The 25,246-nt window shown below is 42.1% G+C and overlaps 1 pseudogene; it reads right to left on the reverse strand.

The window, feature by feature from the left end:
* Positions 1-23,724, reverse strand: part of LOC116887639 — a 54,847-nt pseudogene extending 31,123 nt beyond the window's left edge.
* Positions 23,725-25,246: the final 1,522 nt, after the last annotated feature.

Here is a 25,246-nt window from a genome sequence, read left to right on the forward strand (position 1 = left end):
GTATTCACAGCTTTTATAGGTGCTGAAATTAATGGCTTTCGGAGACACTCATTATGGGAAGTGTGCTTTCCTGTAATTGCTTTCCTTTTTATCGCGTTGGTTTACCCAAGCATAATTCTTTCCTTTTATGAAAATACACTAGGCAATTAGGTTGAGGACAAGATGGTTTACAGTACCGCTGGTGTGCTTCCTGCCCAAATTCGCACCGAAGATTTCATTGCTCGTTTTCTTCATTGTCAGATGGAGTCTCTAATGATCCTCCGGACCTCTAAAGAATATTTCTCTCTCTAAAGTCCGAAGCAGAAGTTTTCGGGTCATTCCAAAGAGGCATGTAGTAGCAGGGAAACATTTTGGGTGTATTTTACATGTTTCAAATTAGAGCAGTAGGCAAACTGGGTAAATATTTTATTATCACATCATCCTGTGGCATCTGAATAGGGCAGTAAATGTCACCCCAGGACGAAGGTGGTGTATACCGACTTCCTAAGTCCCTTTGAAGATGCCGGGTCCCAATGATCTTTGCCCTCCTCTTCTCAATACACTAGAAGACTTTAGCAAAAAAGGAAAATGGCCGGCTAAGGACAGCAGTGGAGAAAGTTTCAGCTCATAACATTAATCTTAGGCTGCCTGCTTCTAACTGATTTTTTAAAATGGTGTCTATTCCATCACAGGCCTTTAATCTTTAACGATTATAAACAGATCTAGACGTCTTGTATGTAACTCAGATGGGAGATATAAAGACTCCTACACAGACTTCAACTTAGTATCTTTCTTCTTTAAATAGTGCAAGGAAACAACCTGTATTTAAATGAGACTTTTGAACTTCTGTATCGCTATCTGTGAACTTTTCTGAGATAGGGTCTCCCTCTGAAGGACAGACTGACCTTAAAGTCACAGTGACCTAGGTGAATGATTGGCTCAACTTAATCTTCTGCAGTACCGTGGTTCATTTTTACTATACGAGCAGTAGATTAAATGAGCCCACAGGGCCTAGAAATTTCTATTATCAAGTCAAAGGGATTTATGAAAATTCGGGTCACAGGGGACTGATGTTATCTAAAGGAAAGATAGAAAGCTTCGAGGCCTGTGGAGATATGTAGGTATTCAAATTAAGGAAAGATAGCAGCCGTCCTTAAGGAGGGTAATAAATGGGAATTCACAGCCAGCGTGGATTTAGGAGAGATTGCTTTATTCCATTGTTAATTAAGACCAGAGAAACTGCCTAACAGGGTCAGCAAATCCTTGTCCCTGACTTATTAACAATATCCTGCAAGGTGGCTAATATGTTTGATGTTCTAACGCCAAGAGCTATTCCGGGAGACACCATCCATTGGGATTTTACTGTGCACTATCCTGAATTTTATATTTCAGATGTAACACATTTTAATGGTCTTTTGTGGCTAAATAAGCAGGGAATGATACTTTCAACCCAAGAACTACTACAGTATCTTCTCTTGGATATGACTTCCCTGTTTATGTGCGAATTCCTTCTCTCTCTTTTTCTTTTTTATCAGGTTAAGCAATCAGTTCTATTGAATCATTTCTGTGTTTGGACATACTTGAAAGTTATTTGAGCATGATATTTTTCTTCTTTCTTTTAGACCCATGATGAAAAAAAATCTAATATGCTTTAAAAAAAAGTATTGACGAAAATCACCACACCCCTATTCATCTAATAGTAACTACAAATCCTTTCCTATTATAACTGCTTCTCCCAAGGATTGGGGTTTCTTCATATTTCATATTTCTGGCTGAAAAGGCTTCAGTCATAGTAACACTCTATTATAGCGACAATTCTGGAATTTTTGTTTCTTTAAAAAAAACCCAGAAATATTATAAGAATGTTTTTGTTTTGGTCCCAGGTGTGGGGAATATGGGACTGCTTCAGACCAGACAGCAGCAGTATGGGACATTGTAACTCTTCAAAATAGGTATACATAATAACGTGGTGACTCTTGAGTTACACTCTTCTCTTTTACAATATTGCTCAAAACTGTATCTTGTAGAAAGATTTAAAGTGTGTTTTCATGTTAAGGTAAATAGGGGAGGGAGTAGAGTATGGCCAACCAATAACTGGCCCAATTTGAGACCCGTCCTGTGGGTAATGATACTCTGTTATGTTTGCAGACAGGAGCATGCTGTCCTCTGAGAGGCTCTACCCAGTAGCTAACTCAGACAGATACAGACACCCACTGCCATACAGTGGATGGAGCTTGGGCCGTCTTGTGGAAGAATAGGAGGAAGGATTACAGACCTTGAAGGAGATAGGAACTCCACAGGAAGATTAACCTGGTCAACTAACCCGGACCCTTGGGACTCTCAGAGTCTGAACCACCTACCAAAGTAGGCTTGAAATCAAATCAGATATTGGTCAGGTACTTCCACAAACATTGTGCCACTATGGCAGTGATATATCTTACAGGCTGGATGCCATTTCTTGTAGCGGGGCTGCTGTAGGGGTGGTTCTGATGCTAAGGTTCTCTTCTCCAATTGGTTCTTGATCTATCAGTAAAGATGCCATGGGCCAATTGCTGGACAGAAGGAATAGGACAGACTTCCGAGTCCCCGTAGGCAAGCTAGCAGACACAAAGAGAGAGGAGGAGAGGAGAGGAGAGGAGAGGAGAGGAGAAGAGGAGAGGAGAGGAGAGGAGAGGAGAGGAGGGAGAGGAGAGGAGAGGAGAGGAGAGGAGAGGAGAGAGGAGAGGAGAGGAGAGAGACAGAGAGACAGTGTTTTTTGCCATGTGAGATCTTGGGGGAAGCAGCCATAGGCTGCTTCTACAGGAGGGAGGATGGGATGTTGAGCTGGGACTGAAGGTTACTGAGCAACTAAGTATTTCTCCTTTGATAGCATGCAGAGTACCCTCCCACACTGATGACGCTAGCATATAGGAGTGGAGGCTCTAGGTAGGCACCAGCTTAACTAGTCCATGTTCGGTGAGTTGTGTAGGTGTTGTCTACAGCAATGTGACCTTGCTGTCAGTTTGGGAAAAGCGACGTAGACAGTCTTGGCAACAGCTTGGGTTGTTTGGGGGTTCCCGTGGGACTACTTTGGCTAACAACTCAATTAAATAGAACTCTTTCCTAGTATTGGAAACTTTATTTGCTCATAAGAGATATTCAGTTGGGGCTCTTTCTCCCATTATTTGGATATTTCATTTAGATTGCTTTCGTAAATGTATATATTTTAAGTTTGAACACTACCCCTCAAATGACTCTTAATTTTATCTGTCTCTCCCTGCATCAGTTAGTCCCCTGTTCTTTTCCTCTCCCAACTTGATCCTCCCATTCTACTCCCCCCAGTCCATTTGTATCTATTTTATTTCTCTTTCCCAGGGAGATCCATCCCTCCTACCTGGTCCCTTACTCTTTCTACCTAACCTTTGTGGTTCTATGGATTATAGATTGCACATCAATGACCTAACAGCTAATATCCATGTATAAATGATCACACACCACATTTGATCTAGAGGTTGTCACACTCAAAAGGATGTTTTTTTCTAAGTCACCTGCAAACGTCATGATTTCATAATTGTATAAATGTATTGCGTTTTCTTTTTTCATTTATTTGTGGAGGGACAGCAAGGTTATTTTCAATTTCTGGCTATTATGAATACAGTATGAATATACAATACAGATCTGCCTTTATTTGTTAATTGATCTCTCCCACCCTCTTGCAGCTTTTAATATTCTTTCTTTGTTTTGTATGCTGAGTGTTCTGACTAAAATATGCTGAGGGGAAGGACTTTTCTGGTTAGCTATTTGGTGTTCTGTATGCGTCTTGTACTTTCTTTTGTTTAGGGACATTTTTTTCTATGATTTAAAAAAAATATTTATTTAATGTAAATGAGTACACTATAGCTGTCTTCAGACACACCAGAAGAGTGCATTAGATCCCATTACAGATGGTTGTGAGCCACCTTGTGGTTGCTGGGAATTGAACTCAGGACCTCCGGAAGAACAGTCAGTGCTTTGAGCCATCTCTCCAGCCATTTTCTGTGATTTTGTTGGAAATATTTCTGTGTCTTTGATTTGGGTTTCTTCTCCTTCCCTTTCCCCTTCCTCCTCTTTCTCCCCCTCCCCTTTCTCCTCCTCCTCTTCTTTTTCTTTTTCTTCTAGATTTGGACTTTTCTTAGTATCTCAGATTTCCTGGATGTTTTGTGCCAGGGTTTGTTTGTTTGTTTGTTTATTTATTTATTTATATCCATTCCTTCTATCGTGTCTTCAATGTCTGGGATTCTCTCTTCCATCTCTTTCTTGTATTCCCGTAGTGAGGCTTTCCTCTGAGGTTCATGTTTGAGGTCCTACATTTTATATTTCCAGATTTCCCTCAGTTTGAGTTTTCTTTATGGATTATATTCCCATGTTCAGGTTTTGAACTGTTATTTATTTCTTTCCACTGCTTGTGTTTTCATAGATTTCCCTTAGGGAATCATTTAAGACCATTTTCTTATGCTTCAGCCATGTTGCAGTTCTCAGGGTCTATTTTGGTAGCAGGGCTCTAGTGGGGACATATTGTTCAGTCTCTTATATTGATTGTGTTTTTACTCTCCTGTCAAGACATCTTGGTTCTGGAAGACTGTAATTCTAAGTGCTGATATTTGGTCAGGTCTTTATTGAGTGCGTATTTTGTTTCTTGGTTTTTGTTTTCCTCTCTGGTTCTTAGGAAGGTGTGCTGGCTGTGTGTTATCTGGTAGGGAATTCTTCTGGGATTCTGCTAGGGCCACTGGGGGTTCTGGGTAAAATATGTTTCTAGGTATTGGAAGCTGACACTTATGGATGGTTGCTGAGAGGTTCACAGGATGGATGAAAATGGGGTGTTCCACCAGGGTCAGCTTAGTCTCCTGAGAATGAAGGCAGGGAATAAGGAGAGGCCATGGCTTGTAGTTTGCATCAGAACTGGAGAGGAGACTGGGAAATTGGATTTGGGAAAGAGGTGACTATCTGAAGTTAGCTTCCATGATTCCCTGTCCAGAGTGGTCTTCAGGATCCCAGAGAATGTCTGCTGAAGTTGGGGGCGGGGATACAGTGATGAGTTGGGAGAAGTTAGACACAGATCTGTGTCACCCTCTGGAGATAGGGGCAAGAAGGGAGGGGAGACCACAGCAAGTTGTCTTCAGTGGAGCTGGGAATGAGATTGGGGGATTTCATCTGGAGGACAGGAGGGAGAGGTGAAGATATGCAGTTTAGTCTCCAAGGGTTTAGAGTTTAAAGAATTTTATTTTCATAAATAAATTTGTAAGGTAGATTTATTAGGGCTGTTGCTTGGATGTAGGACTCAGAGAGAAGTGATAAAATGTCAAGATTATAGATCTTTTGTTCTTGAACAATCAGTTTCTATCTTATCTTTAACATCTCTGCTTGAGGTATATTTAGGAAATTTTTTTTTTCTGTCAAGAATATTGGCCTTGTTTGTGGAAACTGAAGATCTCAGACTCTGTCCTCAGGCTATGCAAGCCAGATCTGGAAGGAAGGGCCTGCTTCCTTTCCTATGTATGGCACCATAGTCTGAGTCAGGATGTATATACTCCAGTAATTTTTATTTTCTTTCTTAACCCTGGGACAGGTGTAGGTCACGCTGAGTGCCCAGCAGGCCAATTTCAGGTTCTCGTAGGTGTTTTATGGATAGATTTTTTTTGCTTTCAAACTACTGCTGTTGTTTTTATGCTCCAAATATGAGAGGCCTTATCAATCAATCAAACCCTGACACTGGCACCACCAGAGAAAAATTCCAGAAGACAGCACAGGAGTCTGCGGGGATATGTTTCATACCACGTGTTCAGTAACTTTCATTTTTTGTAACTGGTAACCAGGGCGACACGTTGAACTGATGCTGATGAATTCCCTCTCAAACAGTGTGTGTGTGTTTGTGTGTGTGTGTGTGTGTGTGTGTGTGTGATCCTTCTGTTATGTTACACACAGGGCAGGTGGTGTTTCTAACCAGTCACGCTCAGTTCATCTGGGCTGTGATCAAAGGCACACGCTGTGACTTATACAGTCATGATGAATAAAGACGGTTGCATGAGTCTTGGTCGTAAAAATGCATAATTTGTGATCCTTTGTGGCAAAAGTGTATGCAGTGGTTTGGGCCCAAAGGTTGCCATGAAGAGATTCAGCACAATGTAGAGATCCTTTGGGTTGATTCTCACTATCTACCAGAAATGATGGGTAAGAGCGCAGAATTAGTATCATTAATGCTGAAACATTATCTCTGATCTACAGAACATATTACTACTGTAGCAGTTGGTGAGTGAGCCACCACCACTGGGGATCAATGCTCACATCACCTCATTCACACCTTGCTCATCACTCTAAACTTCTGTGCTAATCATTCTCTTAACTGTGCATTTCCATCACTAGACCGCAGGGTTTCTGAGAGCCATGCTACTTCTTTGCTTCTCCATCACTTTGATAACTCATAATTGATAAGTAGTTGGCCAACACAACTCAGAACAAAATATATCTAAATGCGCAAACATCGATGACGTTTTGAGGAAATTTCAAAGCCGTAAGTTCTTAAACCATGATACGCAGTCCTTTTTGGAAATTTTCACACGTGCCTTGTGTTGATCAATCAATAAATTTTAAGTGCTTGGCTAGGCCTATCAGTTTACACATGGCACATCCCTAAGGTAGAGCTGGTCATCTTTTGTTGGAACAGCTTAAGTAGTAATACGTTTCCCACTCCCTAGAACTGAAATAATAGGCAAATAAAAATTCATTTCCTCTTTGTTTCTATAAGTACTCTACCTCTGGTACTTTCATCTTGAGGCAATATTTACCACTTCAGGAATAAAATCTAACATCAAATCTATTAGTGGACCATCAGAGCAATTAAGCACAGAATTCATAGAATTCCCTTGGAGATGTCCCCTGACCCTCTCCCCCACAAAAAAACAAGGTTGGTATAACAGTGATTTTCTGAAATAAGGTTAGTGATCATCATCAAGCTGTGCTGGCCGTCAGTCAGAGTACAAAGATCTAATGAGACCAAGTTTTATTAATGGCAATGTTTAGTTAGCTTCTTACTGTCCCGATCTTTTCAAACCATGAACTAATGGATAAGCATGAAGTGGAAGTTTCTGGTTTCTTTGGGAAGTCAGTTATGTCAAATGATGTTTTGCTGGGGCACACAGGTAAAAGGATATTTTGTTGAAGCAGACACATGAAAGAATGTTTTCCTGAAGCAGACACGGGTGAAAGGGTGCATATTTAATATGACTTCACAGACAGTGAGAGCTTGAGCATTGGTTTGCTTTGCTCCACCTTGCTACTCTTCACTAACGACATGCATGTAGTTCAGCTTACATTGTTTTGCTGAGTTCTGCTTGTGGTGACACTTACCAAAGAACTTTTCTGGAGGTTCCTGTGGCTTTGTTCTGTTTTTGTGACCTCAGGCTGGTTGATGAGCTTTGTGGTTTCTTCTGGATTGAACTGCCCTGCTGATTCGTGTGTGGTGATTGCCAAGTGGATTGGACCACAGCTGCTGGTTCGTGGGTGGTGTCTGTTGAGAGAGGACTGGACTGCAGCTGCTGATTCAGACTTGGTGTTTGCTACTGGACCGAACTGCTGATATCTTGACAATGAAGATTGGACTGGACTTGCCTCCAAAGAACTATTTCTAAACAGGTCTCCTTCTCCTGTGTCCTAATAACTTTTCTTTCTCATTACTTCTGGTGGGTGGTGGGCTAGGTTGGAGTTTGCATGCTTTTTAAAGTAGGTTGGAAAAAAATTATGTCTACATACAGGAAAGCAAAGCAATATCCATAGGACCCTGAGCTAAGACTGTTGAAGTGAGACCATAGCATGTTTAACACAGTTCTTGTAGCTGAGGGTCAGAGATCATTGCAGAAGAGGGGCTGGAAAGATTGTAAGAGATAGAGAGGGAACAGGAAGTTTGCTCTAAGTGCATATTTCCTAGAAATGCCAAGAAAGTCTCACCAACATGGCTGCCTGAAAAAGACCAGAACCATAGACACCAACGGACATGCTACAAGGAAGTGGGGAAGCTTGGTGACTTCAACTCTACCCAAGGAGCGACTGAGGAATTCTGAAAGCGAAGTTCATGGTTTTCTCCAGAGCTGAGCACCCCAATATGTTAGTTAATGCCACAGGGGCCATCCCTGAAATCATGTAGGTATAAATCACATTATATAGTCTAAGAAGATTATGTTTATGTATTTAGAAATATATGTGATTTATTAATGTATAATACATACAATAATAATTAAAGAAAAAGAAACTGAATTCAAGAGAAAGCAAGGGCTTGGGGTTGGAGGGAATAAAGACAAGAGGGGGAATGATGTAATTATATTGCAGTTAAAAAAGCAGTTATAAAAATCAAGAATGAATTTATCCTCTGTGACTTTGACCTTATCTGCAAAACCAACTGTTATAGTTTATAATTGTCATTTTTATTAGCATGAAAAGTGATAGATTTCATTAATAATCTTTGTGCATTGCTTATTTTTGGCTTCCCCTGCCCACCTCTTGCTGGTGCCCCTCCAAAGCCTCTCTTCTGTTTTCCCTGTAACTGGTGTTATTCTCACCCCAGTGTACACTGTGTACGGTGTACACTGTGACCACTTCCTCCTCTCTCATGGACCCATTTTCAGGTTCACGAAGATTTCTTAAAGCTCAACAGTTTGTCTTCATGATCATCTAAGCTATTTGGCACAGAAAGGAAAGTAGTTTGCTTTCTAAAGCAAATAAGCTTAAAGCTGTCATTATCGACCTTACATAGATCTGTATGGTAAGCTATTCCAATCATTTTGAGGATTCTGTAGAAGAGACGTGCTAGGTAATGGATGACATAAATCAATGAAATCTTTTTTCTCAATTATTTGATATTTTATTTAAAAATTATTTTACTTTATTATTTTAAATTTATTAAATTTATTATATTAAAGTTTTTTCGTTTTACTTATTCACTTTACATCTCATTCACTGCCCACCTCCCAGTCATCCCCTCCCATAATTCTTCTCCCTCCCCGATCCCCTTTTCCTCTGAGCAGCTGGGGAGCCCCTCTGGGTATCTCTCTCATCCTGGCACTTCAAGTCTCTGCAAAGCTAGGCACATCCTCTCCCACTGAGGCCAGACAAGGTAGCACAGCTAGAAGAGCATATCCCACACACAGGTAACAGCTTTTGGGATAGCCCCTGCCCTCGTTGTTCAGGATCCTCGTGAAGACCAAACTGCACATCTGTTATCTATGTGCTGGGAGGCCTGGGTATAGCCCACGTATGTTCTTTGGTAGGTGGTTCTGACTTTGAGAGCCCCGAGGGTTCAGGTTAGTTGACTCTGTTGGTCTTCCTCTGGAGTTTCTATCCCCTTCAATGCCCACAATCCTTCCTCCTATACTTCCATTCACTATTTGGCTGTGGGTGTTTCTATCTGTCTGAGTCAGATGCTGGGTAGAGCCCCTCAGACAACAGCATGCTCCTGTCTGCAAGCAAAACAGAGTTATCACCAATAGCGTTAGGGATTGGTACCCATCGGGCCAGTTATTGGTTAGCCATTCCCTCAGTCTCTGCTCCGTTCCCCACCCCTGCGTATCTTGTAGACAGGGTAAATTCTGGGTTTAAAGTCTTGTGGGTGGGTTGTATCTCTATTGCTCCACTGGGGTTCCTGTCTGGCTACAGTTTTGTGTTGCATGGGTGTTTTGCCTGTGAATGTCAGTGTACCACATGCATGCAGTGCCTGTGGAGGCCTGAAGAGGGCATCAGAAACCTGGCACTGGAGTTTCAGATGATTGTAAGCCATTATGTCGGTGCTGGGAATTGAACTTAGGTATAGCAGCCAGTGCTCTTAACTGCTGAGCCATCTCTCTAGCCCCTGAAAATGTGTATATATATATATATATATATATATATATATATATATATATATATACACACACACACACACACATATATATACACATATACATATACACATATATATACACACACATACACATATATATGTATATATGTATATATATAAAATTATATATATAAAAATAATTATTATATATTATATATAATTATATATTATATAATTATAAAATTATATAATTATATATAATTTATTTTTTATTGAAAATATTCTTTTTTTTTCAAGACAGGGTTTCTTTGTGTAACTGAGGCCTGGCTGTCCTGTACTCACTTCATAGGCCAGGTTGGCCTCAAACTCACAGAGATCCACCTGCCTCTGCCTCCTGAGTGCTAGGATTAAATCTTAAATCGTGCACCATATACATATATATCTTACACATAATATATCTGATATATTATATACATTTATAATATATTTGATATCTGATTATATATCTATATAATATATTCTGATTATAATCCTTCCCTAAGTTCTCCCAGATCTTCCTCACTTCCTCACCCACTCAAATTCACACCCTTTTTCCTCTCTCATTCGAATACAAACATGAATCTTAAAAATATAATAATAATAAATTATGATTAAAAGACAAAAAAGAAATAAAAGAACAAAACATACAAATCAAAAGAAGGAAAAAAGCACAAGAAACACACATAGGCTTAGAGCATACACGTTTATTCTTAAAGACCAGATCAAAGAGGATTGCCATACATACAATTAACTGTTGTTGAAAAGTTATGAGATCTTGAATTAAATAACAGAACTAGATAGAGTAAAAGGATCCTTCTCTTGAAACACAAACCAATTTAAGGATCTCACCAAGGGCAGGAGCTGTCCATTAGGGAAGAAAAAAGGCTGTAAGACTGAAAGTCCTTAACTGACAAGGACAGCAGTGACTGATGATGGTCAGAGAGACTGTGCCTGGAAGGAGCTCAAGGTCCACCAGACCCATGACTGACACGAGAGAAATGAAGCCACTGTTCAACTTCCCAGACTTTGCTTTCACAGCAGAGGAGCCTCAGGTCCCTGCATCCCAGTGCAGATGGAAAAAATGCAAAAGGAAAGTCATTGAGATGCTTAAAAAAAAAAAAAAAAGCTAACTGCTGCTGAATGTGTACTGACCACAAAATACGGGTTCTGCTTCTCCTGGCACACCCAGGAGGCAGGTGCTAAAGTCACTCTATTATTATCTCCATTTTATAGAAAAATGATGCAGAATCTAGTTTTACAGTTTCTGCAAAAGCACAAAGATAAATGCAGCGTCCTGAGAGGATCTACCATATATAGCTTGACTGAACACCCCGTGACAATTACCACGGTACACCACTGTGCCAAGCAAGATTTTCTGGAAGTTGGCATAAAGTTGGAAGGACCAGGCCAAATTTCTCTAGAAGGAAGTCAACCTAAAACCTAAGGCAGCCAGTTTTCTGAAGAAATAGCCAACAGAGGAGAAAAAAAAAATAACGAAACTTTTTTTAAAAATATTTTATTTTATGCGTATGAATGCTTGATCTGCGTGTTTGTACGCATATATGATTTCCTGGGTCCTGCAAAAGACAGAAAAGATCCCCCAAAATTGGACTTATAGGTGGTCAGTTGGTTGGGTGTGAGCTGCTGTGTGAGTGCTGGGAACTGAACAGGGATCCTTTGAAAAAGCAGCCAAGTGCTCTTAAGTCACTCACCCATCTCTCCAGTCCCTGATAAAGGAAAAATTTCTTCACTCTTAGTGTACGACTTCTACTATTAACGAGTTGATGCTTTTGTTATGTTTAAGAATTGTTCATACTAAGATTTGTTTTTTAAAAATATGTAATAGATATATATTTCTTTATTAACTTGAGAATTTCTTATTTACATTTCGATTATTATTCCCCTTCCCAGTTTCCAGGCCAACATCCCCCTAACCCCTCCCCCCTTTCTATATGAGTGTTCCCCTCCCCATCCTTCCCCCATTACCACCTCCCCCCAACAATCATGTTCATGGGGTTCAGTCTTGGCAGACCAAGGGTTTCCCCCTTCCACTGGTGCTTTTACTAGGCTATTCATTGCTACCTATGAGGTCAGAGTCCAGGGTCAGTCCATGTATAGTCTTTGGGTAGTGGTTTAGTCCCTGGAAGCTCTGGTTGGTTGGCATTGTTGTTCATATGAGGTCTCGAGCCCCTTCAAGCTTTTCCAGACCTTTCTCTGATTCCTTCAACGGGGTCCCGATCTCAGTTCAGTGGATTGCTGCTGGCATTCGCCTATGTCATACTGAGATTTAAATGAAAGAATAGAAAGCATGGTTCGATTCAACTTTAGGCACCAGTTACGCATCAGGTCTGGTGAAGTGGCCTTAAACAATCAGTCAATCAATCAATCAATCAATCAATCAATCAATCAAACAACAAACAAATCCCAGTAATATAATAAAACATCGCAGGGAAGAGTGATCTCTGAGAAGACAGGAATGGGTGAAAAGAAGAGATCAATGAGTACAAATGTTCTTAACAAGTTCTTTGTATCCTTAATTGTAATACAGAGTAACAATTAGCTACTATGTTATCTAGTAACAATGTCTACTAGACACTTTCTTTAAAGATAGTGAGATTGCATAAGTCTTTTCTCTCCAAGTACAACATTTCCTTCCAAAGTGATGACAATATTATTTCATTTAAGATGTTCAGATATGTCCTTTGCTTCTATCTTGTAGGGCAGATAGAAGCTCTCAGCTACTGCTCCAGCGCCGCCATGCCTGCCTTCTTGGTGCTACATTCCTCACCATGATGGCCATGCACCGACCTTCTGAAACTGTAAGCAAGCCCCCAACGAAAGGCTTTCTTTATAGAACAAAAATTGTTCAGATCTGAATTTGTTCTAAGGAGTAACTAATAGTAACAAAACTTTAAATATGTTTTCTGTTTTGAAACCTAGACAACGTTCCAGAAAAAGTTAAAATTTTGATTGTCACGTGTTAATTGTTAACGGTTACATTGGTTTTTCTGTCTTTCAAAGCAGAAGGCATAAAACATATGCTGTTCCCTTCCTGTGATGCAATCAGTTGATAAGGTTTTTCTATTTCTTTTCTTCCCTGATATTATTTTAAGAGATCACACAGAATTCCAAGTTTATGCTTTTTTTATTAGCTTCTCACATGTTCTCCTTTCTCTCAGTTTTTTCGCTTCATCACTGGTCAGCAATTTTTTTTCCTATTCTGTATCGTTCCTGCTATGCAGTTAATTATGGAACAAGCAATGGCGGACTTCAATTAATGTAGATATATGTGCATTTCACAGTTCACAGGCACCGTGATGGTTGTATAAGCCCAGCAACTTAAAGAAAAACAAACAATAAAACCCGGCAACATAGAAGACCAGTGAGCTGCATGCTCAGTGGCGTGAACAGTTGCAGCGGATACAGTTGCAAAAGCAGGCGAGCTTGCAACAAAACCATTTCATCTAAAGAATACCTGTAGTTTTAAGTCTCCCAGTGGAAGGAAAACAATTAACACACAAAAACTTTGAGCTGGGCCGGTGGCCTCATCCCTCAACTGGGGCCATGTCTATCTACTGGAGGTGGTCTCTTCAGGTTATATCTCCTCCCTTGTTGGGTATTTTGGCTAATGTTATCCCCGTTGGGTCCTGGGAGCCTCTCACATCCCTGGCATCTGGGACTTTCTAGTGGTTTTCCTTCTGTTCCCCACTCCACACTGCTGCATATTTCTATTCAGTCTCCTGGACCTCTGGGCTTATCTCCTGTCTTCCCCCCATACCTGATCATTCCCCACCTTTTCTCTCCCCACTCCCCTCTCCCACCTTGGGCCCTCCCTCCCTCTGTCTCCTGTGATTATTTTGTTCCCTCTTCTAAGTGGGATTGAAGCATCCACACTTGGGCCTTCCTTCTTGTTAAGCTTCACATGGTCTGTAAGTTGTATTCTGAACTTTTTGGTTAATAGCCTCTTATCAGTGAGTACATACCGTGTATGTCCTTTTGGGTCTGGCTTACCTCACTCAGGATGATATTTTCTAGATTTGCCTGCAAAATTCATTATGTCCTCATTTGTAAGAGCGGAATAGTATTCCACTGTGCAAATGAACCACATTTTCTGTATCCATTTTTCAGTTGAGGGATATCTGGGTTGTTTCCAGCTTCTAAAGGAAGAACAGGGACAAAAAGAATGGAGCAAAGAGTGAAGGAAAGGCCATACAGAGACTGCTCCACCCTGAGATCCATCCCATGTGCAGACACCAAACCCTGACACTATTGCTGATGCCAGGATATGTTTGCAGACAGGAGCCTGGCATGGCTGTCCTCTGAGAGGCTCTACCAGCAACTCACTGGGACACATGCAGATACTTAGAGCCAGTCATTGGACTGAGGTCAGGGACCCCTATGAAAGAGTTAGGGGAAGGACTGAAGGAGCTGAAGGGGATGGCAACCCCATAGGAAGACCAACAATATCAACTAACTGGACACATCAGGGCTCCCAGGGACTAAGCCAACCACTAAAGAGCACATATGGCCTGGTCTGTGACCCCCCACTACACCAGAGGTCTGGCTTGCCTGGTCTCAGTGGGAGGGGAGGTGCTTGGTCCTGTGGAGGCTTGATGCCCTAGAAGGGGGATGCTAGAAGGGTGAGGTGGGGATGTGTGGCTGAATGGGGGAGTACCCTCTTGGAGGTAAAGGCTCCCCCTGGCTATCTTTCCACCCTGGTGCATCAAGTCTCTGCAGGATTAGGTATACCTTCTCCCACTGAGGTAGGCAAGGCTACATATGTGCCAGCCTTTGTCTGCTCTTTGGTTGGTGGCTCAGTCTCTAAAAGCTCTCAGGGGTCCAGGTTAGTTGACACTGACAACTCGGCTAAGGTCACCTGCATTGACTTCCAGAAGCCTTCCCCATCCCAGGTCTCAGGGACTGCTGAGAGGTTCTCCCCTCCCCATCACCCTTCCGGCAGCTGCAGCTTTCCTCTCATTCACCTGGCCCTATGACCCCCTCGCCTGTCTCTTTCCACACCTGATATTGACTCCTATTCCCCTCCTCTCTCCCACCCAGGTTCCTCCCTACCTCCCTCTGCCTCCCATGGCTATTTTGTTCCCCCTTCTAAGTGAGGTTTGAGCATCATAAGGTCTCACTTATTAATTGTTGATCTTAGAGCCTAAGCTACTTGTGTTCTGTTCAGGAAGTTGTTCCTTGTGTCAATGAGTTCAAGGCTGTTCCCCACTTTCTGTTCTATTAGATTTAGAGCATGTGGTTTTACATTGAGGTCTTTGATCCACTTGGACTTGAGTTCTGTGCAGGGTGATAAGTAGGAGTCTATTTGCATTCTTCTACATGCAGACATCCAGTTAGACCAGGACCATTTGTTGAAGATATTTCCTTTTTCCATTGTATGATTTTGGCTTCTTTGTCAAAAATCAAGTGTCCATAGGTGTGTGGGTTTATTTCTGGGTCTTTGATTCAATTTCATTTATCAATCTTTCTGGCTCTGTACAAATACATTCCAATTTTTATTACTATTGCTCTATAATATAGCTTGAGGTCAGGGATGGCAATACCTCCAGAAGTTCTTTTACTGTATTGGGTTGTTTTACCTAACCTGGACTTTTTGTTTTTCCGTATGAAGTTGAGAATTATTCTTTCAAGGTCTGTAAAGAATTGTGTTGGGATTTTGGTGGGAATTGTATTGAATCCATAGATTGCTTTAGGTAAGATGGCCGTTTTCAGTAAGTTAATCCTGCTTATCCTTGAGCATGAGCGATCTTTCCATCTTCTGAGATCTTCTTCAATGATTTTCTTCAGAGACTTGAAGTTCTTGTCAAACAGGTCTTTCACTTGCTTGGATAAAGTTACACCAAGACGCTTTATATTATTTGTGGTTATTGTGAAGGGTGTTGTCTCCCTAGCTTCTTCCTCAGCCCATTTATCGTTTGCATAAAGGAGGGCTACTGATTTCTTTGAGTTAATTTTGTATTCAGCCACGTCGATGAAGGTGTTTGTCAGCCATTAGGAGTTGTCTGGTAGAACTTCAGGGGCCACTTATGTATACTGTCATCTGTGAATGGCGATTCTTTGACTTCTTCCTTTCCAGCATCCTTTTCATCTCCGTTGGTTGTCTGACTGCTCTAGCTAGGACTTCAAAGGATTTATTGATTTCATCTTTATAAGACTGGTTTTAAGATCATCTTCTTGTGCTTCAGTTTTATTAGGATATCTAGGGCTTGCTGTAGCAGGATAGCCGGGTTCTGGTGGTCACATTTCGCCCTGGCTCTTGTTGATGGTATTCTCATGATGTTCTTTGGTTGTCTGGTTATCTCTGGTGTGGGTTGGATGATCCTGATGCCAGCAGGACCTCTCAGGAAGGCAGGGGAGCCATGGGCCAGACAATGGAGGTCAGGGAAGAGAGCGCATGCCAACTCTCCTCTCTTGGCTGTGCCTCAGGCTGACCTGACTGGCAAGGGACCTGTGGGGCGTGTTCCAGGCTTGCTTTACCTAGTGCCCCTGCAGGCCTCCACAGGAAAGCAGAATGTTCTTGGGGTTCACCAAACCTCCTCAGGATGGCGGGACAAGCCCAGAACCCAACAACGGAGGTCAGAGGACAAAGCCCAACTCCCCTCTACTGGCTGTGTCTCAGACAGACCTGACTGACAGGGATTGGCGGGCAGTATCCGTGACATTTTCTTTTCTTTCTTTTCTTTTCTTTTTTTTTTTTTTTTTTTTCGGAGCTGGGGACCAAATTCAGGGCCTTGTGCTCGCTAGGCAAGCGCTCTACCGCTGAGCTAAATCCCCAACCCCATCTGTGACATTTTTAATGCTGTAGTGAGGCGCTAAAAGGATGCCACAACTTCAAAGATAAAGATTTGGAAATTTAAGTGAATTTTTCCTCAGACTTTTTTTTTTTCCTTGAAAGACTAATGTCTCTCCTGGCCCAGGTAATTTGCTTCCTGTGAAAGTGTCAATGTCACCCACAAGGCTGTATGTTTACCTGGGGTGGAAACTGAGGGAAGATAGCTTCTGAAGAGATCAATCAAGCACAGCAGAGGGCTCTCTGCCCAAGACTTGTGTGGGGGAAAACGAAACATAGTTCGGAGTCTCTCCAAACAGAATCCATCACTAAGGCAATGTGAACAGCACTACCACCATCGTCTCTGAAGTCAGCGTTGAGAACATGGAGATAACGGGGGCCTTCTGCATGCATAGTAAGTGAGGAATTTCTGTTATTTGTGAATGCTGTCCCACTCTGGTAGCATAAAACCGTTCCCAGTTCACTAAGTGTCACTTTTTCCCTGTGAGGGTTCGGCTTCATGAATTAAACTCGGTCTTAAATGTGGTCTTGCATAAGAGATTTATACAACTATTCAATGAGTTTAATGAGCACCGGAGCCCTGAGGGTTTGAGATAACAGCAAATAACATTGATTGGAACTTAAATTAACCGTCTTTGCCCAGAGCACTGCATTTCTTAAGTGTTTACACCGGCTGGCTATTCCTGAAGGAACTCATACTTATGCCTGCTGGTTGGGGCCAGTGGCGTACGTATGTTCCCATATTCTCTGTGTTTCAGATCCATTTTCTAACAGGTCCTCATAAGAACGTTGGCAGCTAATATAAGAAATGACAGTGAAGGGGTTGGGGATTTAGCTCAGTGGTAGAGCATTTGCCTAGCAAGCGCAAGGCCCTGGGTTCGGTCCCCAGCTCCGAAAAAAAAGAAAAAAAAAAGAAAAAAAGAAAAAAAAGAAATGACAGTGAAGAACTGAAAATGAATGTCGCATGTGTAGACATTGTGATGCCGTTGAAAATGGTCACAGTAGTGCCAGGCATTGGCTTGAAACAGAAGAATGGAGTGGAACTTTGAACACGTTTTGGAGTCCCATGCTTTTATCAGTCACCTCCACATAAGTATAAACGTACTGTGTTCTAACTGGTTCAATCAAGATTATTACTTGCTCTTTTTTGGCTAATATCCACATATTTGTGAGTACATACCGTACATATCCTTTTGGGCCTGAGTTACCTCAATCAGGGTATTTTCTAGTTCCATCCATTTGCTTGCAAAACTCAGGATGTTCTCATTCTTAATAGCTGAGTAGTATCCCATTGTGTAAATGAACCACATCTTCTGTATCCATTCTTCTGTCGTGGGACCCACAAGAGACTGGAGGCCCCAGGGAGTTTAGAGGTCTGGAGGGGTGGGTAGGGTAGGGACACCGTAGTAGAGACAGAGGGACAGGGAGGAGTTATGGGATGTGGAACAGAAGAAGGGTGGGCTGGACTGAGGATAAAATCTTGAGTGTGTAAAAATAAATAGAAAAGAATAGAAAAGAAAAGCCTATTACACTTACATATTGATGGGCCCCCTTCTGCAAGCTTAAACATTCTGATTCCAAGTCAGTATTTCTAGCCACATAGCAGGCATAAATTATGTTATTGGTGAAATGGTGTTCACCGACCTATATAAATTTATACAGTAGTCCAATCAAATTTTATTTCAGCGTAGCATTGGCTATAGTGGATATTGAGCCAGAAATATGTGAATGCATTCAAAAGCAAAATGAAAACATTTTTAGAACTCACGATCCATTTTCTCTCCATTATATATTGATTTCTTGAGACCGCCACGACACACTATGCGAACTGGGTAGGCTAAAATTACAGAAAAGTATTATCTCATATTGCTAGAGGAGGGGACTTGTCAGCAAGCCTGTCAGCAAAGTTTGTGCCTCCTTGGGACTGTAAAAATAATCACCCTGCACCCTCCCTTAGCTTCTGGTGATTGCCAATGTGCTGCCACCCACAGCCCTCAGATACATCAGTCCCGTCTCCTCTCCCCTTTAAGACTCCTCTTGTGAGCTTCACCCTTACAATGTGTCATCGCTTCTTACAGGACGTCTGCCATTTGCTTTAGGACCACCCTAAGCAATGACCTCACACTGGATTTCCAGTGTTATCTCGCCTTGAGTTTCTTAATTCATCATGCTCATAAAGAATTTGTCTCCAAATAAAGTCATACCCTTAACCACAAGTCCAAGAGAGACTGCCTAGGATGCACACATAGTTTTGGCTGCCCACAGTTGAATACAATACAATTAAAAGCATACTGTCACTCTAAGGCCATGACAACACAGGTGGCTAGCTTTTAATATTCTTTTTCAAAATAGTATGGGATAGCAGTAATGAATTATCTGGAATATTACTATATAATAATAATAATATATTCTTATTATATTATATTATTTTTAAATAGGTTAAATTACTAATAACCCCTACAAGTTTATTCCAGATAGCTCTGAATTGACTTAGGAATACTCTGTGTGAAATGATCATGATCTATCTAGTCTTCAGTGTGCTGTGTAATTCTTTGGGGCTGTGTAAAATATGTATGTCAAGAGACCGTCTATCAACCATGATATTTCGGAACAGATGTGTACGAAGGGAAGATGATTAAGTCACAGCCATGACTTCAAGGACAGTTTTAACATTAAGAAAAAAAAATGTCACAGAGGAAACACTTTGAAAGTTAATCGAGACACGTGGATGGAATTTAGCATTACCAATGGTCTTCATCCACCGGAAACCTCACAGAGAATGAAAAACTGAAACAAAAGGTGTTGGATGCGTCTTGCGTTGGCATTGCTCGCAGATTCTAGCTCTTGTAGTTCTAGTGGCTTCTGCTCTAACTCTGCCCGATGCTCTAGGTAACTAAATTCAATTAGTTCTATTAGTTAGTAACTGTGGTTCTGTGTTCTGTCTAGCTGGAGTGTGTGAGCTACACTAGACTGCATTTTACCCTACATCCCCATGAGGGGTTGGTCTTGTGGAAATCTCATGGGATGGGACAATGAAGCCTAAGGTGGAGATCTCAGCTGGGGTGAGAAAAGATTCCGGCTGAGGCTGAAGCAGCAGGGGTTCCCAAGCTCCTAGGCATCCAGTAGCTCCTGGAAACTGAGTCGGAATAGAGTGGGGAAGAATGGGTCTCAAGGGCTTGTGATGAAGCCAGAGCTGGGAGTAGTGGATGGGGATCTCTGGCTTACCTCAGGGGGTGAATGTCTGGGAGCATGGAGGGGCCTTCTGCAGGAGACTTAGGCTCATCTCTGTATGATGAAGGCTTCCTCCACAGCCCTCACAGAGGTTCTTGATGAGAAAGACAGTCTTTGCTTCCAAACTGTTTATTGATTGTTCATTGTGGAAAATGGGTGCATACCACCTCCTCAGGGTGGAGCAGAGATTAAATAATCATTTGCAGGGAAGAATGTCCAGGAAGGGAAGGTTATTGGCTAAACCCTCGGGGTCCATCTTGATACCTCGTTAGCATGGAGAACTCTGTGTTTTGGGCTATATGACCAGTGGTCACATTCTTTATGTGGGGAGTTGTGGTCTTGTGTTCCAGGCCAGGAATCTAATCTGGAGTAGGTGAACACTTACTGTGCTCAGGTATGAAGTGCCAGGGGGGTTTTCGAACCCACTTGACCGTACCACATTTCCCGGCATGTTCCATTGCTAGTTCAGGTTGACTGCAGCATCTACCCCTGATGCCTAACAGTGTCCCAGAGCCTATTGTTCTGTCGCAGTCAGTGAGGGTGCAGAGGGTACCTGGAAGAGAATGTGGGACAAGAGACACGAAGAAGGATGCCAAGACAAGAGTCTGATCAAGGCGACAATTTTATTTCTTCCCAAGGCTGAATTTATATTATAACAGGGGTAACAGAGAGAGGGGGGAAGTGGGAAACGTTTACACAGGCTAAGGACACAGTACTCATGTGGTCAGCTGATGTCAGCAGGATGTTGGTTTCTCAGAAAGGTTACAGGTTTGTCATATCATTGAACAGCAGGATATAGGTTTCTCAGACAGGTTACAGGTCATATCATTGGGCATCCTGACGTCAGATGTATTTCTCAGCAAGGTCACAGCTTTATCATATCATTATTCATCCTGACCACCAGATTTGTATTAGTCTTCTGAAGCTGGCTGGGGATTTTCCATGAACCCAGTCATACTTAACTCTAACTATACTATTAACATCAATAATGGAGGGTTTTAAGGGCACAGCTCCCAACATAACAGCACACCTGTGTCTCAGTTCCCTGTGTCAGAGTTCCCTTGGTTGGTCTTCTATACATAAGGTATGAAAAGAACCTGTCTAATTAATGCTGTGCCATACAGTACACTTTGACTGCTGTTCCTTGATGTGTTGGGCTTTTGTCTTAGAAACTGCCCTTCCTGTCTGATTCCTTCTTCCTTGCCTGTCTTAGCTAAAGTTTCTATTGCTTGGGTGAAAACACCAGGACCCAAAAGCAACTTGGGGAAGAAAGGGTTTATCTGGCCTACCCTTTCAGATCAAAGTCCATCATTGGAGGAAGTCAGGACAGGAACTCACACAGGGCAGGAAGCAGGAGGCAGGAGCTGATGCAGAGACCATGGAGGGGTGCTGCTTACTGGCTTGCTTGCCCTGGCTTGCTCAGCTTGCTTTCTTATAGAACCCAAGACCACCAGCCCAGGAATGGCACCCCCACCATTGGCTGGGCCCTCCCCGATCAATTGCTAATTAAGAAAATGTGCTACAGCTGAGTCCCATGGGGGCATTTTCTCAACTGAGGCTCCTTTCTCTTTGATTCATCTAGCTGGTGTCAAGCAGACAAAAAACTAGCCAGTACACCACCCTTCACACTTTCCTCATTTATTCCAAGACTCAAAGCAAGAAATCCAGCTGGGTTTTGCTATCTCTCTGTCAAGGTCAGAAGGAATGAAAAGATACATAAACCAGGCCCAACAGGTCAGTTTTCTTAAGACAGATTTGCATTGTCATGAATTAGGAACTCTTTAATTATTGAGTATCTCCATTTACTTTGTCCCCAAGGTAATTTTTATTTGACAGAATTCTGGAGGGTGAGTGGTTCAGCCTTAGGTTCTTAACATCTAACTCCACGTGATAAAGAAGTTGACTCCTTGACTTGGGAGAAATGACTTAATTGCCATTAGTTAAAAAAAAAGAGGAGACATGAATTTTTTTTATTTTTTCTTTTTTTCTGTGCTTACTTCTGAGCTGGGCACTGTGGAGTCCAGCCAATTTATCTAAAAGCTGAAGTTTGCTAAGAACCCATGTAGGTTGATGTTGACAAGAAAGGGAGGAGGAAGAGGAGGAAGAGGAAGAGGAGGAGAGGAGGAAGGAGAAATAATGTCTCTCAAGTAGACATTGGTCTACTTGATCTTGGACACTCATCCAATGAGAAGAATAATCATCCCAGGGTCTTTCTCTTAAGACTCAAATGAACTTTCCTTTCTCTTAGAGAAAGTCTGAGGGCTTTGAAATATTAAATATGTAAGATCACCAGAAAGGCAGAGGGAACAGCATCAACTGATTCTATTGGCTATCACTTCAATGCTTCTTGGGAAAACGTATTACTAAGGTAGAGCGTGAAACAGAGGGACATCCGGTGTCCTCCTCTAGCCCCAGTACATGTACTTAAGTTCCCTTACCCCAAAGACTTGCACACTGATGTCCACCAATCACTGCATTTATCTGGCATCTCCAATTAAACGCCATTGGTTAATTTATGGGCAATTTAAATATCTTTTCCTGTAGAGAAATAATGTAGTACAGAATCTGTGAAACATCCATCCTCCAATTTTTCCAATACATTTTCAGATGAATAAGTGCCAACCTCTATTACTTTCTCTAGTGAAAGGAAAAGTGTGAAATTGCAACCTAATTTTCTGGGCCTTTTTGAATATTATACATCTCTCTCAAACAGTTCCGCATTGATACTGAGGAAATAAATATTTCCTTTATCTCATAAATAATAATCAGCTGAGATCAAGTATTATAAACAATCCTATTTCCCTGGCTTATAGGAAATTAAGTGAAATTTAGGAGAAGGTTGTACCGGGTCCACCTGAATTAATTCAAGGTTGGGCCAAACACATTACTTTGCAGTTTGGCGACTTGCCTCCTTGGAAGAGTGTCTGAGGGCAAGAGCCTATTTTTTTCCCAAGGTCACATTGGCTTTGCCGAGGGTTTTTGTGAAAGAGCAAGTGTTCGTTATTATTTCTCTTACTGGGGAACATTTTCCCCAGGGTTTTTGAGCCGATCCCTGTAAACAGCAGTTCTCAACTTTGGCTTGACGTTAAGATCGCGTGGAGAGATTTTAAATTGACTGTCCAGTCTGTGTCCCAGAGCAATTGATATAGAATCCCAGTCCGTGGAAACGGGACACTAGCACTTTTAAAGGTCCCTCATCCAAATTTGAAAAACTCGTCTTTTGAGAGGCTTCTTCAGCGATTCAGTTTAGAGGTTCTCAACCTCCTTTGGGCATAGTCAGATGACCTTTTCATAGGGCTCAGATGTCAGAAATCCTGCATATCAGATATTTACATCGCGATCCATGGTAGTCACAAAATTGCAGTTACAAAGTAGCAGCGGAGATGATTTTGTGCTTGGGGTGTCACCCCAACATGAGGAACTGCCGGAAAGGGTCACGGCATTGGGAAGGTTGAGGACCGAGGCATTAATTATATGTTCTCAGCTGTGTCTCCAGTGCAGTTTTGAAAAGATGCTCTTACATGGTAGCCTAAAAACAGCAAACATTCTGTATATGTACGGTAACCTTCAAAAACAAACCTGTACCAGCCTCTGTGAAGATAAAGAGGCCAGCCCCTTTTGGTTGCTAATTAGCATATCCACAAATTAGCATAATATGTACTTGGGCAAGCATGTTGATGTGTTTGCACTTTCCACATGCTCACTCTGAGGATGAGGGTTCCTCTCAGTCCCGTGCAACGTAGATTTGTTCCTTTTACTGAGGGGCCAACTTCAAAAGTGCCTCATTACGTGGCTTCCCAATGGACTTCCGCGTGAGATATACTTGGGCCAAGGCGGTCTTCATGTCCCGCTCGCAAGCCTAAACTATACCTCCCTTCCCCTCACTCCTGACTAGAGTCTTTAAAGCTTCCTAAGTCTGTTTTAGAAAACCTGTATTTCGTCAGTTCAGTCTGCTGTTAGAATATATGTAAGTCCGTCAGTTTCTCTCCAGTTTCGCAAATTAGGAAATATCTTTAAGGACCAAAGAACATTTTTCACTGAACGTTAGTTATTCTCGTCACTGTACCAAATGGTTAATGAAAGCAGGAAAAGGAAGGGAGGGTCTTGACCCACAGGCAGCAGAAAGAGAAAGGAAGCTTGGGCTTAGCATTGGATTTCTGAAACCTCAAAGTCCCTGCCCCCCTTTTCATCCCGTCTCTAACTAGGCCACACCTCCCTATCCTTCTAATCCTATCAGAGAGTTCCACTCCCTGTGTGACAGAGCGTTTGAAAAGTATGAGCCTCTGAAGGCATCAATGCCTGGCCCCAATAGGCCTATTAGCCCCATGCTAATGCAAAAATGCATTTAGTCAAACTTCAAAGGTGCCCCGTAGTCCTTCACAATCTTCGAAACTGCTTCAAAGTCCAAAGTTTCTTTCGAGGCTCAAGATTCTAACTGTTACCTTCCGAACAATCAAAAACTTAACGATCAGATCACATACGTCCACCATACAACGAATGGCACAGGGAGAAAAGAGCACAGTGAGGAAATACCGGACCAAAGCAAGTCTCAAAAACCAGCTGGCAAGCTCCAAAGTCTGCACCTCCGTGTCTGCCGTCAAAGGGCTCTTCAGATCTCCAACTCCTTTCAGCTTTCTTGACTGTAACACATTTCTCTCTGACTGGCTCCACACCTGGTCTGCCGCAATCCTTGGCAAGTGCCTCACGACTCTGGCATCTCCAACATCCTGGAGTCTTCAAAGCAATTCAGGGTTCATCTTCTCAGTTTCATTCGCTGATGTCTCCGGGATTCCTCTGACACACGCCTGGCCTCAGTGACTTTCCGTACCTAAGGAGGGACTTCCAGTATTCTTGACTCTAAAACTAGAAACGTGCGGCTGAAGCTGCCAAGTTCTGTTGCTTGATGTGGCCAGAACTTGACCCTCTCATTCAAGTACGTCCCCATTAGCTTCCTTTTGTTGATGGCTTCCTTTGCTGCTTAAACTTTCCTTTAACTCATTTTCACAAGTTGGAAGCTTCGCTGGGTGGGGTCTTGCCTTGAGGCCATCATCCCCTATAGCTCATTTAGCATCAGACTTCTTACCTTCTTGAGCACCAGACTTCCTGTTGCAACTTTTCTCCGCAAACTGTGCTTGTGGTATTTTTCTATGCTTGGCTTGCTCCTTTCGATTATACATCTGCATAAGATCGACCACTAATAACCACACTGCCTAGTTAATACTAGGCCGCCTTGAAATCCCGCCGCCAATGTCATTAACCTAAAACTCTTTAGCCTCAGGAAAGTTTTTAGGACAAGAGCAAAAGCTGCGACATTCTTTGCTAAAATATCACAAGGGTGGTATCCAGACAACTTACCAACATCCTCT

Source organism: Rattus rattus, chromosome 18, assembly GCF_011064425.1.
Source record: "Rattus rattus isolate New Zealand chromosome 18, Rrattus_CSIRO_v1, whole genome shotgun sequence".
Classification (NCBI taxonomy): Eukaryota; Metazoa; Chordata; class Mammalia; order Rodentia; family Muridae; genus Rattus; species Rattus rattus.